The sequence below is a fragment of the Camelus bactrianus genome, chromosome 3, assembly GCF_048773025.1.
Source record: "Camelus bactrianus isolate YW-2024 breed Bactrian camel chromosome 3, ASM4877302v1, whole genome shotgun sequence".
NCBI classification, from domain to species: domain Eukaryota; kingdom Metazoa; phylum Chordata; class Mammalia; order Artiodactyla; family Camelidae; genus Camelus; species Camelus bactrianus.
The window spans coordinates 31,051,401-31,070,021 of NC_133541.1; the positions used below are offsets into that span (position 1 = coordinate 31,051,401).

The 18,621-nt window shown below is 33.5% G+C and overlaps 1 protein-coding gene and 1 pseudogene across 1 annotated transcript in view; one reads left to right on the forward strand and one right to left on the reverse strand.

The window, feature by feature from the left end:
* FBXO4 (F-box protein 4) overlaps positions 1-18,012 on the forward strand; it is a 37,322-nt gene extending 19,310 nt beyond the window's left edge. The window contains exon 8 of the transcript XR_012504035.1: positions 10,902-18,012. The gene's annotated coding sequence lies outside the window, so the exon portion shown is untranslated. The remainder of the gene's footprint in view (positions 1-10,901) is intronic.
* On the reverse strand, positions 147-2,410 carry LOC105070918 (arginine-fifty homeobox-like; annotated as a pseudogene).
* Positions 18,013-18,621: the final 609 nt, after the last annotated feature.

The following is an 18,621-nucleotide window of genomic DNA, read 5'->3' on the forward strand; positions in this document are numbered from 1 at the left end:
CCTTACTTGTATTTTCCTCCATCTTCTCTGTCACTTTTTTGCTAATCCTTTTTACCTCTCTCTATTTCATTTTCACTATTTATCAATTTTAATTTTTGCTTATATCCCTTATTGTATTCTCAGTCAATGCTGTTCTTCCTTGATTGTTGTTTTTTTCTTTATTTTTATTTTTTTCTCCTGAGTTAACTCTCATTTTACATCTTCCTATTTTTATTTCTATTTCTATTTTGAACTTTTAAATATATTCTTCAAGTTGTTTTTTTTTTCACACCTGCAAATGCTTCTTTAAGGATATTTAATTTTGATTGGCATATTTTGTTACAGTGTTTCCCTGCTTTGTGGCAGTTTTGGAGGAATAATTTTCATCATCTGAAACGTTTTGCTTTTAGTTTACTTTTTCTATTATAATACTTTTAGTAAGGATGTTGTCTTCTATCTTCTGTTAATTTTTGGAATATCTTCTACTTTTCTAGGCCAGCAATAACAGGTGTTTATGTAGGAAAGGATGAGTTTTGGTGGCTTACTAGATTTATTAGCTCATGAGTGCCCTCTTCTGTTGGCATGATGAAGTGCAGGTTCTTTAATGTCTACATTATTGGGGCAATGTGGGGGAGAGGGTAATTTTCTTCTGATGTTTCGATTTTCTTTTTTTTCTTTTTTTTTTTTTTTTCTATGCTATCTGCCATTTATTAGTACTTTGATAAGAGAAATCCAAAGTCCACCACACTACTAGAGGGGTTCTGGAATTCTAGGCTCTCTCTTAAGATGAAGGCTGCAAAGCTCCCGTTTGTTGTACTAAACCGGGTTTGCCCAGGAGGTAAACCTACAGCTGGACCAGCAAAGATGCTAAGGGAGGAACTCTATTTTAACTGGGCCTTGTTGGTGAGAGATACTGATAGAGAGAGTGGAAAGAATAGCTGGCTATCTCATCTTCATCAGGAAAACTGTACATTTCCATGATTTGGGCTATGTCATAGGCATCAGAGTACAAAGCAGGAACTGAGGCCACCAGCCTCTCCAACTGAGGATCTTGGATTTGGACATCACTTGTAGGACTCTCAGTGAGAACAGAGTCCCCCACCCAATTGAAAGGGCCTAAGGGCTGAGGTGAGAAGGAGCTACAGAAATCTGAAACTGTTGGGGGGAAAAATGAGGACTTGTTGATGCTGTTGACACGTTCTTGGCTGGAAGGATCTGGTTTGGTGGCTTCAGTGATTTCTGTTGCTGCTGCTGCTGCTGCTTCCTCATTTTGAACCGCCGATTCCTGAACCAAATCTTTACTGTTGAGTCTGGTAGGTTGAGTTTTAAAGCAAGTTTTCTCTGGAGATTTTTATCTGGAAACATGTTGCAGCTAAACAGAGCCTCCAACTCTTTGTGCTGTGTTTGGGTAAATGAGGTGCATTCTTGATGCTTCTTCCAGTTCTTGGGACCAGCCAGTAACTGTGAATCATCCTGGGAGTTCATGCTGGAATCATCCACATAGATAAAAGGATCTGGCTGGGTGTTCTCTTGGGCCATTTTGTTCATCAGGGGTGCTGACATCTGGCAAAGAAAGCCTGTCATAAATTCCCTTGGATTGCCTATTTTCAAGACTTCTTGATGTGTTTCTCTGGAAATGCAGTTCCTTTAGTGTCGATTTTCTTATGTTTGTGTAGGACCTTTAATTTTTAAGTTATACAATGTGATGATTTAATATACAAATACATTATGAGACAATTATCACAATCAAGTTAATTAAAGGGTGGTTTTTTTTTCAAGAAACTTATTTTTACCACTTCTTTCCTTCTCTATTATCCCCAAATCCACAAGAATCCTCCTTCAAGGCTATTCCCTTTCCAAGTCTTTCCTACTCTTCCAGAGATGGGGTACAATTCTCACCTATGATTGCAAGCACTTGCAAGGCTCTCCCTCTTAATTCCCCACAGCCAGAAAGAACTCTGAACATCTGGGTATCAGCTTTATTCTCAGTATTTCTGCCCTCAAGGTAGGATTATATCTTTTAGAAGATAATTATTTCTGTATTCCACACCTTAAGTGCCTACTTGCTGCTCTACAGTGGGCTCCAGAGGTGGCTGTGCTGGTTTCTGAATGTTTATTTTTCTTCTTACATGTAAATGGAAGTATTAGTCTATTTTAGCCATGCTGTAGACATAGGTTATTGGTGGTTTTATTTATTCTTTCTGATCTGTATGATATTCAGAAGCTGTATGGAGATTCTGATTTAGGTGACTCTCTAATCCTGTTGGATTCCAAAATCAGAATATTTTATTTTTGAACACATGCCATTGTTAAGCAGGTCTTCCTTTTTATGAGTTGCAGTTTCCTTCCTTATTATACATCAATTCTAGTTGTGTGTTCTGAGACAACATAGAATGAACCAAATTTCTCTCTTATATTCTAACAAAATCTGTTTTGCAACCCATAAAATCTTTTGTCTGGAATACGCATCCATCCTTCAACCATTTCTCAAGTGGTAAAACTTCAAGTCACCCTCTCTCCATCTGCTTACTCTCTATCAAAGATGCTAAGGTTCTTTCTTCTCAAGGATGATAAGACTTCTCAGGTTCATAGTTTTCTATACTGTGTTTATCAGCATAACTTGAGGACAATAGTACCATTGGAAGAAGCTGACAATAGTAATTCAAAAGTTCACTCTTAGAACAATTACGTTCCTTCATCCAAATGCAATGATTTATATAAAGAAATAAAGGAACATTGAAAATGAGAAAAAACATGTTTTTGTATTTTGGTTTCAACAAAGGACAATCATCAATTGGCCTATCCATAAACACAGCAAATATTTGTTTTGACTGGAAGAACAGTTAATGTGTCTAAATGTTTCTAGCCAAATGTAGTAAATGAAAAGTAGAATAGCTTGGATGAATATGAATACTTATGAATCTCTTAATTAGGAGTCTAGTGCTGCAAACTGAATGCTAATGAGGTAAAAGAATACTGTTTTGCTTGTTTTCAATTTATGTAGCACCAGCAGGGTTATGCTTTTTATGTAATGATTCAAGGAAATCCTAGGGTTGCTGAAAATTTTCAACACAGAGCACAGTATACTTAGAGGGTTCAAATAGGAAGATAATAAGAGAATATGGGGAAACTAGATGTGGCATGGGAGTTGAGAAGGTAGAGTGAGCATAGGATTTTCTTACCAGATTTGCAGGTGGCTGTTGGTGAAAACCAAAAATGGGACTGAATGAAGCTCAACGATACATTTTCCTTAGGTGACTTCCTCACCTCTACTTCCAGTGCGATCTCATATCTTTATTAAAGAGCAAAGAAATAAACCTGAAGGTTTGGATACAGAAGAAAATACCACTTTAGGTCTAGAGGATATAGGAGTCTTGCACTGGAACACTAGATTTCTAGTTCAAAGGTTTTCAAATTTTTTTCAGCTTTGACATATGAAGGATAATGTTCTCATGCTTAACACAAGTCATTTGCTTTATCTAGACTTGGAATCTGTAATTCTACTTCTCTTTCTTCTATTTCTTATGGAAATATTGGGAAGCAAGTGAAATAAAGTGACTTTATTATGGGATTAAACGTGAATCTTACCAAATTTATTTTAAAGTAAATCATCATTCTGGTAAAAAATAACGATGTATGGTAGTCTCCAAGTATTCTACTAGGCAGTCTCTCCCAAAGGTAATGGAACAGAACAGTTAGTTGAATCAATTGAAAATATACAGCAAGGAGCAAGGGGTAAGAAATGAGGTAGGTTAATATACATAGGATAGAGTTCAAGAAGGATTAAGGTACTATGCTACCTGGATCCTGTGTTATACATTTTCGTATATTCTCTCTTTCTCTCCCTTTCCCCCTCCCCCTCCCTCTCTCTCCTCTCTCTGTGTCTTTCTCCACGTCCCTCTCTCATGAATTTTAAAGTAGGATGCTTAGTCATTGGAGTTGTATAACCTCTCTCCTTAAAGCAGCAACCCCTGAGCAAAGCACTGAATCATAAAATCATGTTATATTATTCACCATCCACATTTACCCAGTCCCTCTATTCTGAATTTTCAGTAAAAGGATTTAGTTATTTGAACACCAGCTGTTGGTCTGTTCTCAATACTGCAAATAATAGACACATTTATAAACTACTCGTGTTGCCTTTTTCCACTATACTTAGGAAGACAGGATGTTACTTTTTATTTTAATCACTTCATAACCACTGACTGTGACAAAAAATCACTGTGTGTGATTACATTTTTTAATTTTAATCACTTCATAGTCACTGATTGTCTGAAATCTGAGGGATGTACAAGACATCAGAGATTAATCTCAGTTAATTAAATTCTTAAATTACATTTCCAGCTGAAAGTTAAAACATAGACAATAACTTAGTATAAAATAAATGCATATGTGTATGTGTGGTGGGTGTTGCATATATTTGTTTCTTCACTTCTGGAGAAATTCTAGAGAAAATGAGCAAGATTACCTAGACAAAATAGAGTTCGCAAATTTGCAAAAATTTTGACATCTATAAAGGTTCATAGACATCCTATGTTAACTCCCTCTCCAGAGCAGAAAGTAATCACAGAGAATACAGGAGCATCTGGTCCTAAAGGCTAGTAATCAGAGAAGAATTTTAAAAAGGAGGAAATAGGTAAATAGGGAGAAATATCATAGGGTTAATGTTCTTTCATATGTCTTTTCTTTGTGTGTGTGTGTGTGTGTGTTCTGCTTATGGATAGCTTTTCTCACTTCAAAGTCCATACTTACTATACTATTCTATTTTAAATTTGATATCATATAGGACCTAGAAGGATTCCTACTTGAATGAGGCTGAAAGGAAAGATCAGCGTTTCAGTCATGATGTGCAGATTACATAGATTTAAAATATTTTTTTAAAGCATGATACAAAGATTTCTGTTTCTAACCAAGAATAAGGGTAAATTCAGAGGAACATAATTTATTTTCCTGACTAAATAACAAAAAACTGAATAAAATATATGAAATAACAGTTTTTAAGACATTGAACATTAAGCAATAAAGGGTAGTGATTCCTTTCACTATATGAACAGATGAGACAAAACCTATAATTGCCCCAGCTTATTACCTGCAGATATCCCAATCCACAAGAGAGAGAGAACCCAAAGATTGGTGGTCTCCCTCGGTTAAGAAGATGAAGCTGGGAATCTGAGAAGACCGAGGAAGTCAGAGTTCATAGGGAAGAGTATCACAGAGGAAAGAGCTGTTCAGAGAGAGGGAGAGAGAACTCTGGAGATCTGCAGAGTCCTTCATGGGTCTTCAGCTGAGTACTGATCAGTGCATGGGGGTAAGGAAACCGCTTGATGTAGAAAGGATTAGAGGGAATAATACCCAGCATTTACAGAGGGCACCAGCCAAAATGGAAAACCTCACAATTTATGGAACGTTGGTTAGTTTACTCAGAAGTGTTTTACCTCAGTAGTAGCAAAATCACCCCTAAAACTAAATGCTGCTCTGGTTTCTCTTAAACAATGCTCATAAGCAAGACCAGAAAGACTCAAATTGTTTGTAAATAACAGCATCACAGAATAAAGCTCAAGAATATTTATGGGAATTAAAAAATATACAACATCCAACAAGATAAAATTAATAATATCCAATAAAAAATTACCAGCATGCAAAAAAGCAAGATACTATGATCCATAAGAAGGATAAAAATCATCAATTAATCAAAACCAATGCAGATGGGACACAGAAGATAGAATTAGTAAGGCAGGACAGTAAATAATTACTGTAACTATATTTCCTAAGTTTAAAGAAGCTGAAGTATATATTGCATATGCTAAGTAAAGACAAAATGTTTTTAAAAAAAAAGACTCAAATTGGACTTCCAGGGATGAAAACTGCAATGTGTGAAATGAAAAATATACTGAGTGAGATTAATGATGGATTAGACATTGGAGAAGAAATGATTATTGAACTTGAAGACATAGTAATTGAAACTATATCAATGAAACACAAAAAAGTGACTGAAAATAACTGAAGAACATTAGTATTTAATATTTCTTATTATTGAAGTTCTGCCAGAGATGAGATAAATCCTTTCAGTTTTTGCCTACTTCCAAATGTCTTTGTTTTGACTTCATTTTTTTTTTTTTTGAGGCCGTAGGATTTTATTTTATCTGTCGCATCCTGCTATCATTAAATACACTTGGGATTGAGTGGGTTTAGTTCACATAAAACTGCTTCTTTCCCAAGCTCAACAAACATGAAGTGGGGAAGAAAAGAAGCCTGCACTTGAATCATGCTCAGATGTGCCTCATGCTACACTTCAAGGAGATCTATCTGGCAAGCTGACACAGTAATAAATTTTTTTAATAGTCAGGTCAGGCAGATTACAGATCCAGGCTGTGTTTTGACTTCACTTTTAAAGGATATTTTTACTGGATATAAAATTCTGGATTAACAATTTTTCTTTAAGTAGTTTATGCCATTTCATTGCTTATCCCCATTTTTTTTCTGATAAATCAACCTTCATAATCATTATTGTTCAATGTATGTAATATATCCTTTTTCCTTTGACTTCAAGACTTATATTTATGCTTTAGTTTTCAGCAGTTATGACCATGATATGCATAGGTGTGGTTTTCTTCGTATTTACTCTTCTTGGATTTCATTGAACTTCTTAGGTCTGTAGATTGATGTATTTCATCAGTTTTGGAAAATTGACAGTCATTATTTCTTCCAGTATTTCTTCTGCTCTATTCTCTTTTTTTCTTGTTCTAGGATTCCAACTACACAGATGATAGCCTATTTGATATTGTTTTCACAGTTATTGGATGTTCTGATCTCCCTCCTCTTTAAATTCTTTTCCCTTTGTGTTTTGATTTGGATAATTTCTTTTGTCTTCAAATTCATGGATTCTTTCACCTGATGTGTTCAGTATGCTAATGAGCTCAAAAAATAATTCCTCATCTTATATTTTATTTTTCATTTTTAGGATTACCATCTGGCTTCTTGTTATGGTTTTCATCTGTACATGTGGGGAACAAATTCCCCATCTGTTCACACATGCTATTCACCTTTTCCATGAGATTACTTAACATATTTATCATTGTTTTAAAGTCCTTCTTTGATAATTCTAACACTTGGACCTGATTTTAATTGACTGTTTTGTCTCTTGAGAATGAGTCCACATTTTTCCCCCTTTTTCATGTTTCATATTGATGGTTTGTCACTGATAATAGAATAATAGAAAGTGAGGTAAATAATATTTATACCAAGAAAAGGGCACATCCCTTTTGTCAAGCCACTAATGTGAGGAGATGAGTTAATTTAGTCCATAATTGAGTTGGATATGGGCTTAGCTGTTTCTTTAGTTAGATTTATTTCACCACATGCTACAAATATTTTGTACAAGGGATCAGAATTTTCTTTTTAGTCAGACATGGGACCTGAGTACATGGATATATTTTCACTCTTCTCTGCTGCCCTCAGCCTTCCTCAGGCCATGCTTGTCTACATCTCAGAGGGCTGTCTCTCAGCTCTCTTGCTTTGGCCCCAGCCAAAATCAGTCATTGCTTTGTACCCATGGAAGACCTCGCATACCTAAGGAGTTCATTTCAGTTTGCTTGTGCTGCCTTCAGACTTCAAGAAACCCTGTATGCTTACAACTCAGGGGAGAGTCCCTTCAGCTTCCTTGCCTTTCTCCCAGGCACAGATGATCATTGATCTTCCACAGTGTACAGCCTGGAGAACTTGTAGAGCTGTTCTCAGTCCTCCTTTCCTGCCCTCAGAGTTCGTGAGGTCCTATACACTGTACCTCAGAGGAGCAAGTCTCTCTCAGTGTTCCTGTCCCACTTCACCAAAGCTAGGTGCCTGCTGCCTTCTATCACTGTAAAGCCCAAGTGCTTGAAAGTTTCTTTCAGCATTCCTACTCTAGCCCCAGTATTTCTCATGACTACTCTATGAAGATCTATGAAAAGTTTGTAGGTGGGTGTACTCTGTGTTCTAATGATTTTAAACCATCATGCTAGTTCACACTTAGTCTATAACATTTTCTTAAAAGTTCAGCAGTTTTCTTCTTACCCTGAAGTTACCCCAGTTTTTTTCTTACCTTTCTTCTTGCTCTGACAGCTTCCTCCTTTTCTACTGCTTCACCAAAGATTTAAGAAGCTGTTGGGTTGCTGCATTCCAGAGAGAGGCTTGTAACTTTCTGTATTTTAATTCATTAAACATTTTCCTTCCATCCTGAGCTCTCTGATGGATTTTTTAAATTAACTATGATTTCATAGGCTTGTTATTATTGTTAGACTAGGAATGACATTCTCTTGCAACTTTCTACATTGTAAGCAGAAGCTGACACCTGACAGATTACATATAAATGATTGTTCTTCTTAGAATTCATTTTTCAAAATTTCTTAGAATCATTTGTCATATTCTTTCAGATACCCTCAGTGGTGGAAAATCTTTAGTTTCAAAAATCATATCTGCTTTAAAACAAGAATGATACTCACAAGTTTGTAAGCAATGCTGGTGATGAAATTTGGTAATGTTATTAGCAAAAAATGTAATTATAAAATAACTAGATTGATTTTTGTATGCTTCTTTTAAACAAATCTTTTGAAGGCAATTTTATATAAGCAGTTCAAAATTGGTTTTGAACGACCACAGCATCATTAAAATAAGAAAAGTTTTTCTATGATGGCTGCTTAATTATAGAATAGTAGTTTAAACCAAATATTTAGAAATATGTAACTTTAAAATCCATTTCTCATATATCTAGCCTTTAACACATGTTTTAAAAATTACTTTAAAATATTTCAGGTTTTAGTTTTATTTATATTGGATAATGCAATGCAATTGATAATATATATTTCCTTTTTATGATTTTTCTTTGTAATTGCAAAATAGATTTTTTTGTTTACTTGAAAACATATCATAGTCATCTTTACCTCGTTTACAACTGACTGTAATTTCAAATGAAGTGTTTTCAGGGGAAGATAGATACATTTCATTCATGAAAACAGAAGTGGAAATTTCTGCAAAAATTGAGTACAATGGAAAAGTGGTATCAGATGTGATCATCTCTCCCGGCAGAGGGCAGCATTCTATGGGAAATCAGAAGTCAGGAGACTGCTTCTGAACATTTGCCTTGTGTGCCAGAGCCTGGTCAAAGCATTGAGAAACATTTATTTTATTGTTTTAAACATTTTTTTATTGAGTTATAGTCATTTTACAATGTTGTGTCAAATTCCAGTGTAGAGCACAACTTTTCAGAGGAAGCATTTATTTTTGACTGAATTTTAAACAGTTATAAAATGATGGAACACTTTCTTTAGAGGCTGAATATTCTAGCTAGGTGATTATTTATTTAGTTTTTTTTTTCTGTCAATACCAAAATTTAAGCACATGTAATTACGACTTACTGCAAATTTACTCCTTTCTGTGTAAGATACAATTTCTTTTAATTATTGAAAATGACTTCTTTTGAATTTCATTGGCATCTTCATGTCTTGAGAACTGCATGATTTAATGCACAAAGCCTAGTTCAGTGTTCTTACATTTTATAATTTTATGAATGCCTATTATGTCCCTGTGAAGGTGTTCAGTTTTTATCTTCTAGACTGTTTTTTTTTAAGTTCTTTATTTAGATGAAAGCTTTTTTTCATTCATCAAGTTCCAATCCAACAAATGGTCATTTTTGAGCATTTTCTAAGTGTAAGCTCCTTTGAAAATGCTTTTGTCCCTGCCTTATTTTAGTTGTCTTTATTTTTATCTTCTGCAGTTCAGTTATATGTGTTGATACATAGTCAGATACAGCAAGCAGAGGTTGGTGCCCTTCAGCAGCATCCTGTAATTGTGTCTCCTGTATAATGCCTCATCTAACTTTTCCCATTCATCTCTTTTTCTTTTCTTGCTATGAAATATATATACTTACAGAAGAGTTCATAAAATATAACTGTGTTGTTTAATGAATACTTACAAAACAAACACTGGTATAACCTAGTCAGAAAATAGAACTTTAACAGCATCCAAGAACACCCACCTTGTTTGTGGCTTCCTCCCTAATTATAATTCTATCCCTCCTCTTTGGAAGTATCTACTATTCTGGCATTGTGATTATCATACCTTTCTTTTCCTTTATGCTTTTACAACTTATATATGCATCTCTAAACAGTGGTCTGGTTTTGCCTGCTTTGAACTTAATATGAGTGGACTCATATTGCTGGAATTATCTTTATCTTCTTTTGTTCATTATTGTGCTTGCAAGGTCATCCATACTATAGAATTTGGCTAAATCATTTTCTTAGTGATATACTATTCCATTGTATGAGTATTTCACAACTCATCCATACTACTGTAAGTGGACGTTCAGGTGTTTGCAGTTTTGGGTTACCATAAATAACACTGCTACTGCAAATATTCTTACACATGTATGCTAGTGCATATGTTTACATGTTTTTATGGTAGGTATTGCATACTTTAACTAACATTTCCCTAATGAAACACCTCTTGGACCTTAATATCCAAATTTTAGGATGTAGCTGTTTTTTCAATACACTTGTCAGCTAATTTACACAAAAAAAATTGTATTTATGTCTCCCAACCTCAATACTACATTTTAAACAAAACAATGTTTATGTGGGAGAGGAATATTCCAAATAGAATTGTTAAGTGTTAATGTTTTGAAAGGCGCAGCCAGAATCAACAAAGGGCATATGTGATGGTTAAATTTATGTGTCATCCTGACTGGAGGGGTTGCCCAGATATTTGACTAAACTTTATTCTAGGTGTATCTGTTAGGGTGTTTCTGGATGAGAGTAACATTTGAATGGATAGACTAAATTTAACAGATTGCCCTCTCTAATGTGGTTGAGCCTCATCCATTTCATGAAGGCCTAAATAGAAAAAAAAAAGGCTGATTAAAGGAGGAATTGCTCTCTCTGCCTGTTTTCTAGCTGGAATATTGGTCTCCTCCTGCCTTCAGACTTGGACTTGGATGGGAACTACACCACTGGCTTTCCTGGGTCTTCACCAGATTTCTGGATCTCAGCTGCAGATCTTGGAACTTCTCAGTCTCCGTAATCACGTGAGCCAATTCCTTATGGTAAATCATATGTGATATATCAATTGGATATATATCTGCAATTGGTTCTGCTTTTTTGGAGAACCCTGACTAATATAGCATGTTACTGCATGCAGAGAAACTGAAAACAATGATATTAATCATTTAAAGAAACTTTAGTCATTAGTCATTTTATATCTTAACATGACAGCTTGCTACATATATATATGCATTTTACTGTGAATTAGTTATGCTTTAGGAAATTGGTTGAGGTTTTGAGTGATATATAGAACATTATAATTTTCCTTATTTAAAATATTGAGAGACAGATTCAATTAGCATTTATTTTTAAAATATCTAATTTACAAAGATAAATTTTTGATTTTAAGTGGATAATTCCTAAAGTGGAAAATGCTATACCTAAAATGGAAATGCTGGGTCATAGATTGTGTATATCTTCAATTTGACTAGATAATACCAAATTGTTTTCCAAAAGTGGGGTGTGAATAGTCCCACCAGATGTCTATGGTAATTCTGTTGCTTACATCCTCACCAACAGGGTAACCAAATATCGCAGTTTTTGTGGAAAAGTGCTGTTTTACAAAAAAGCCAGTTATAAAACATAGAAGGGACTGTCGAAGTAGAAAAAAATAATTTTGCACACCCAAATTATATTAATAGATTAAGGGGAGGATTATTAACTGGTATCAAGATCAATAAGTAAATGGTTTATTGGAAACTGCCTGTTGGTTAATTGCTAGAAGAAAACCTCACACGTTATTTTTTAATCACAAGGAAAAAACTTTATCTGTACAGTGGAGAAGAAAACAAAATAACTTAGAATAAGAATCAGTCAATCATACTGTCGTCAGTGATTGTTAATCAGGTATTATGTGCGTTTTGATATAAAGTCACATGAAGTACACACCATTGCCTATGAATTATTCTTTGCAAAAACATTAAAATTGGATTTATTAAGTCTCTAATAAAATGTGTAATTTATAAGAAATGTAGGATATAGACTGAAAAGTTAAATGATAGCATAACAAAGAAACCAGAAAAATCCAAATATATTCTGTAGTAGATAATTAGCCTGAGTTCTTTAAAAAGTCATGATCGTGAAAAAGAGATTATGATCTATTATAAGAAACTTGAGGGCCATAAAAATCAGATGTAAGTTTGATCCTATATTTGATATTTGAATGGACAAACCAGCTGTATGTGATATTTTTGGATCAAGTGGAGAATTTTAAACATAGTCTAAGTACTAGAAGAGAGAAAAGGTATTGAAAGAAAAAGTAGAGATTATTTGAAAAAAGTAGGTTGAGGATGAAGGACTTCATATTGATGTTAAACTACAAAGGTGTGTGTGTGTGTGTGTGTGTGTGTGTGTGTATAAAGACCTGGGAATATAGGCATTTAGGCATTAATTAGTAGTGACGGTCTCTGGTGGTGAAGGATTGATTTAATCAGGCTTTTCTAATTTTCTACAATGCACATATGCTGCTTTGTAATAATAATTTTTAATTAAGTTATACTTAACATACAATATTATATTGGTTTCAGATGTACAACATAGTGATTGGATATTTTTATACATTGTGAAATAATCAACACAATAAGTTCATCTACCATTATCACCACACATGTAACAATAATTTTTGAACCACGCAAACTAGGTAATAAAAAGTTAGTCAATGTAATGGATTAGATTTTTAAATGATTTAAATTTTAATGGAGTATATTTCCTGGTAAAAATTAAGATACAAACAATAAGTAGTTTCTGCCTAATAATAATTCTATGCGTGACTAGCATCTTACATGCTAGATAATCTTCCTAGAAATAATGATTGCTTTGATTTTATTAAAAAGACCACTCCATAGGGTTATAAGTCACCTAGTGTCTTCTTCCCTCTTGATTATGTGCATTTTAATATGAATCTTAAGTGGGTGGAATGTGTCTTTCTCTATTTTTCTAGCATTAAAATGTTTTGTTTCCATCATTTTCCATCCTGTAATATTTAGTTTATTAAAGCAGAAATAAATTGATTAAAATAAATCATGAAGAGTTTGTATGCAGAAGGCTATCTATAATTACGGATAGATTTTTATGCTTATACTTCATTTACATATAAGGTAAAAAAACATGTACTACTGCTTTCTCCCATTGACTCTTGAAAGCCTGGATTATAATCTGTCAGTTTTAGTGTATCTTTATTTATGTGTGAAATTCTTTTGTTGTTTGATCTAATCATAAAACAAGTATCAGACAATTTCCGTGCATGAGTCAGGGAAAATAAAAGTGAATAAATAAAGTTCTTTGTCCTCAAGGAGATCCTAATCCAGGAGGGAGAGGAAGAAGAAAAGGTGCTATATAGATCTACAAACAAAATAATTTCCAGAGCAATAGAATTTCATTTATTTTCTTCAGCAAATATTTATAAGTATTTACTTAGGCTTCAGGTTCTGTGCTAGAAACTGGTCTTCAGAAAGAAAAAACGTTTCCCCCTTTGAGTTGTCAATAATCTAAGATAGACTAATAAACAGATAAACAGACTATTCACAATAATATGATTAGTAGCACTAAATCAGTGGTTCTCAAATGGGCAGTATTTTGCCCTCAGAGGACATTTGGCAGTGTCTGGAGACATCTTTGATTGTCATGACTGGGGTGTGTGTGTTACTGGCATCTAGTAGGTAGAGGCCAAATATACTATTAAACATCATGTAATGCCAGGACAAACAACCCTGCGCAATAAAGCGTTATTAGGTCAAAAATGTCAATAGCAATGCTCTTGAGAAACCTTACACTAACCATTGAGTGTTTTGGGTTTATATGAGAGGAGTGTCTAACCCAAAAAAGGTGAGTAGGGGAGAGGAGACATGGAATGCTTTCTCGGAACCTGGAACTAAAGTTTGAAGGACAGTTGGAGTTAACCAGGCAGGTTGTGTCACCAGAGGTATGTAAAGAGTGCTTTGGGAACATGGAGGAAGGAAAGTCTAATTTGGGGGAATTATGAGGAGTGACATGTATAGACAACTGTCATAGAAGGCTTCTCAGGGATGTTTGTGCAATGTCTAAAGGGATGACTGGGGGTTGTCATGTGGACATAGATACGTTGCGGGGATGGTGTTGGAAAAGTTCCAGAGTTTCATTTTCAAATTGAGGTTTGTAACTCTGCCAAGAGTCATTTTGAGATGCTGCATATTAATTCTATAAAAAAAAACAACAAAAAGACTGCATATGCCAATTAGTAATTCATTTGTACCATAAGAGATCATCACGTTTTAAAAAATTACATACTTAAAAAAATAATACAACTCAGATGCAATGATGAATATATGAAGATGTTCATTGCAGCCTTAACTTCCAAATATATGGTTATTCTCCATATATATTTCTTTTATTGACTTCTAGCTTAATTCTATTATGATCTAAAGACATACATTATATGATTTTTATTTTTTTAATTGTCAAAATTTGTTTTATGGCTGAGAGTATCATCTATCTTGTTAAATGTTCCACATGCACTTGAAAGAAATACTTATTCAGATGTTGAGTGGAGTGTTCCATAAATATAAATAATATGACATCATGTTGACAGAGTGGTTGATAGTGTTGCTTATGTCTCCTTATCTTTACTGATATCCTGACTTTGTTCTAGCAATTACTGAGAGAGGAATGGTGAAGTCTCAAACTGTAATTGTGGATTTATCTATTTCTGTGTTCAGCACTACCAGTTTTTATTTTGGGTATTTTGAGGCTTTGTTATTAGGGATGTACACATTTAGAACTCCTAGGTCTTCTTGGAGAATTGGCCCATTTATTATTTATTATTATCTAATTTTCCTCTGAAACATTGATAATATTCCTTTTTCTGAAGTAACTTTATGTGATATTTTTTATAGCCACTCCAGCTTTCTTTTGTTGGTGTTTGCATGGTGTATCTTTTCATTTTACATTTAACCTATCTATGCTTTTATATTAAGGATTTTTATAAATACCATATGGTTAAAAATATCCATCTGACAAATCTGTTTTTAATTGGCATGTTCAGATCATTCACATTTTGCCATTATTGATATGGTTGGATTAAATTCCACAATCTTACTTTCTCTTTCTTCCATCTGTTCTTCATTTCTTTATCTCCCCTTTTTCTGCCTTCTATTTGTTAATTGAACATTTTCCTATGATTCCATTTTATCTTCACTATTAGCTTATTATTTATACTTCTTAAAAAATTTTTAGTAGTTGCCCTAGGATTTGTGATGTATATCTTCAATTAACTAGAATCTGCTTTCAAATAATATTCTGCTTCAGGTATAGAGGTTTTTTTCATTATAAAACACTGACTTTGAAAGAGTGTGCAATCATGCCCACCACTAATTACATTATTAAAAATTCTGAAAGCTGTACACCTTAGTGAATGCTCAACAACTGCCTCTCAGGAAAAATTTGTGGTGCTTGATAATCTTGGTAGTTTAACCACTCCAACCATGGCCAATTTCTGGCTACACTACTGCGACATCACTGAGTGTGAAGTTAGGAAGAAATGAGCACAATCATCGCACTGGTGCAGGAAGCTCCAGCACACGCTGTTGAGCCCTTAAGGTCTCCTGGTGTTGCTAACACATGCCCTTGGTTCTTGGTTACTATTTATATTTCTAGGACCTACAACTTTAAATTCTCAGGCCTACAGATTTAAATTCCAATATCCAAGGAGTCTGCAACTACAACATTTTATCTTTTTGCAAGTTTATCTTCTCATATTGCTAAAAACTTCAGGTTCATTAAAAATGATCATATCCTCTTCACAGAATTTCTACCTTCAAAAATACCCACCAGAGGCTCCCATATACCAGCCTGTATTAACTGTATCTGAATCAATCTAAAGACAAAATACAACAAGGAGATGCATCAAGCCATTCTTTAATTCAAAATTGTTTATGACATCTACCCAGGAGTTGGCTGCCCTAGAGCTGGGGCTTACAACAGGCTTAATTTGGGGCATGGATTGGGACAGTTAGAGAGCAGGTTTGCATGTATCTTACCACAAAAATGTGAATCATTGGATTGATATAGGCTAGCCAGAAAATCTGTGTTTAAAGCTGCCTTGGTTCTCACTCATAACCAGCTACTAACTCTCCCATTGTGAGTCAAGTAGTGACTATGGCCTAACAAGAGAGGTCTTAAGTTTTTATTTGCAACAGAACTGGGGAAGTGGAACAAATGGTGAACATTTGGAACTTCCTGGGAGAGTATGCTGTGAGACAGTCTTAAGAGTATTTCAATTCCAGTGTCTTTACAGAAGGGAGAGCCTTAATGGTAATGTTAAAAATAAAGATTTTCTTTTGGGGCAGGGGGAGCATGTGTTGAATAGAAAAATTATAGAAGCTATTGCTCAACACTTTTAACTGAGGACTCAAATGCAAGAGACTGGGAAGGGTCATAAAGAGACTATATATTCAGGTAAACATTTTGAATAATTGTGAATTTTACTGCACAAACACATAGTTGAATACTTTCTTGTGTTATCATTTCTCCACATTCTGGGATGAAAATAGTAAGAAAGGGCTGAAAGAATCTTGAAGCTAATTTCTCACTTCTTACTCCTTTTTCTTTAATCTTCGTATAACCCACCATCACCAATCTTTTACGTCTTCTAAAGGAGGAAATTGGAACATAAAACACATGTTTAAATTAAAAAATACAGGCACGAGTTGTAAATCATTTACACTTCCTTAGGAATGGTGATTCCAAAACATTACTTACTGAACTACTGTTGCTTTTAATCACCTTTATAGCTAAGGAACTTAGATTTTTTTTCAAAATGTATTCTTTTCTTTTTCTATGAGTTAAAGAATATTTACTTAGATTTACCCTAATAATAACACTTTAAATAACAGTTTAAAATGAGAACAATTTTAAGTTATACTATAGCTACTTCCATGTTTCTTTTAAATCATATATTTTTGATAAAAGGAATACATACTCCATTATTTTAAAAATTAGAAAATATAGATAATACTTATAAATAAAACAGAAAAATCAACTGTAACTCTAACGCTCAGAGAGAACCTGTTAATGTTCCTAGTACTTCATGTACGTATTTTTATGCATATAAATATTTTAAAAATTGGAATTATATTGTACATATAGTTTCAAACACTAACATTTCCAGCAAGAATATATAGAAGAGCCTTTTCCTGTCCTATAAAATATTTTGAATATGTAATTTTTATTTTCTGAATCATATTGGATACTTCATAAGATTACGCTGCACAATGATAATTCAAATATCCCATCAGTTCAGTTAGTTCCCTTTTCTATGATTTCAAAATCCAAACAGCTGTGAAAACAAAAGTATTTTGTAACTCATTTAAGGACACCTGAGCTGGCCTGATCTAATTAGATGGTCAGACTCACCTAAACTGATGTGAGGCTATTTATTAGCTGTATTTATCCCACTTAAAGTGAAATATTTACAGCAGAAATACTAATGAATTATGGTGTGCTGCTCCAAACCCTCAGGGGTTTAGTCTGCATTCTAAAGACCCCAAAATGATGAATTCCAAAAAATTCCTCTCCATGCGTTTAAGATAAGAGATTATAGATTTGATCTTTATAGCTATTTTTATAATACCTATAGATATTTTTTGTTTTCATAAATAATATTGCAAAGAGCATTCATGTATTTAACATCCTTTGTGAACTTTTTGTATCGATTCCATGGGGGCATCCTTTACTGAATAAAAAAAAACTTGAGCATTAAGTCTCAAGTTTTTTGATTATTTCCCAGAAAGTTTTACCACCGGTAATGTATGAGACTGTTTATATGCCTATGACATCCTTACTTGGCTTAGTAATTAAAAATTGTATTTATTTGGTAGGCATCCTCAGTTTCATTGCTGATTTTAACTTACATATCTTTGATGACTAGCAAACTTAAAATTTCTTTTTTTAAAAGATAAATTGTATTAAGTCTTTGAATGATTGGTCATTTGTTAATTTTTCTTTTGAATGCTAATGTTTTATATGTTTTTACAAAAGTTAATAAATTCCTTTCTGTATTATTTGAATTTTTCTATTAATTTTGTTTGTGATATGTATTGTCTATACTATGTATTGTCTATATAACATGAATTAACTTAAATGAATATATAATTAATATCTTCTATAGGTAGATTTTTACCTACTTAATTTGCCAAAATCCAAAGGAAGGGGTGTTATAGACTTCAAATACTACCATTTCTGTCAATTTCTTTAGTGTATTCTAATTTTCATATTTGATATATAAGAGAACATTATTCAGTATCAAAAGTCTCTTAATGATAGCCATCATTTTATTCTGAATTGAAATGTTTATCAATATAAAATAATCTTTTTTATATAATTTAATTATTTATCTTGATTTTTTCCTTTGTCCAAACTTATTAGTGCCATTTTTTTTTTACTTTTTCTCTATATCTTGGCCCATCATTTTTCTTTTTAACTTATTTGTACCATTTTGTTTAATTTCTTTAGCTAAACTGAATTTATAGTGCAGTATTTAAGCCATTTAGATTTACTGTTACAATCTGTATATCTATTCTGTTGTATTTCTCTGATTTTT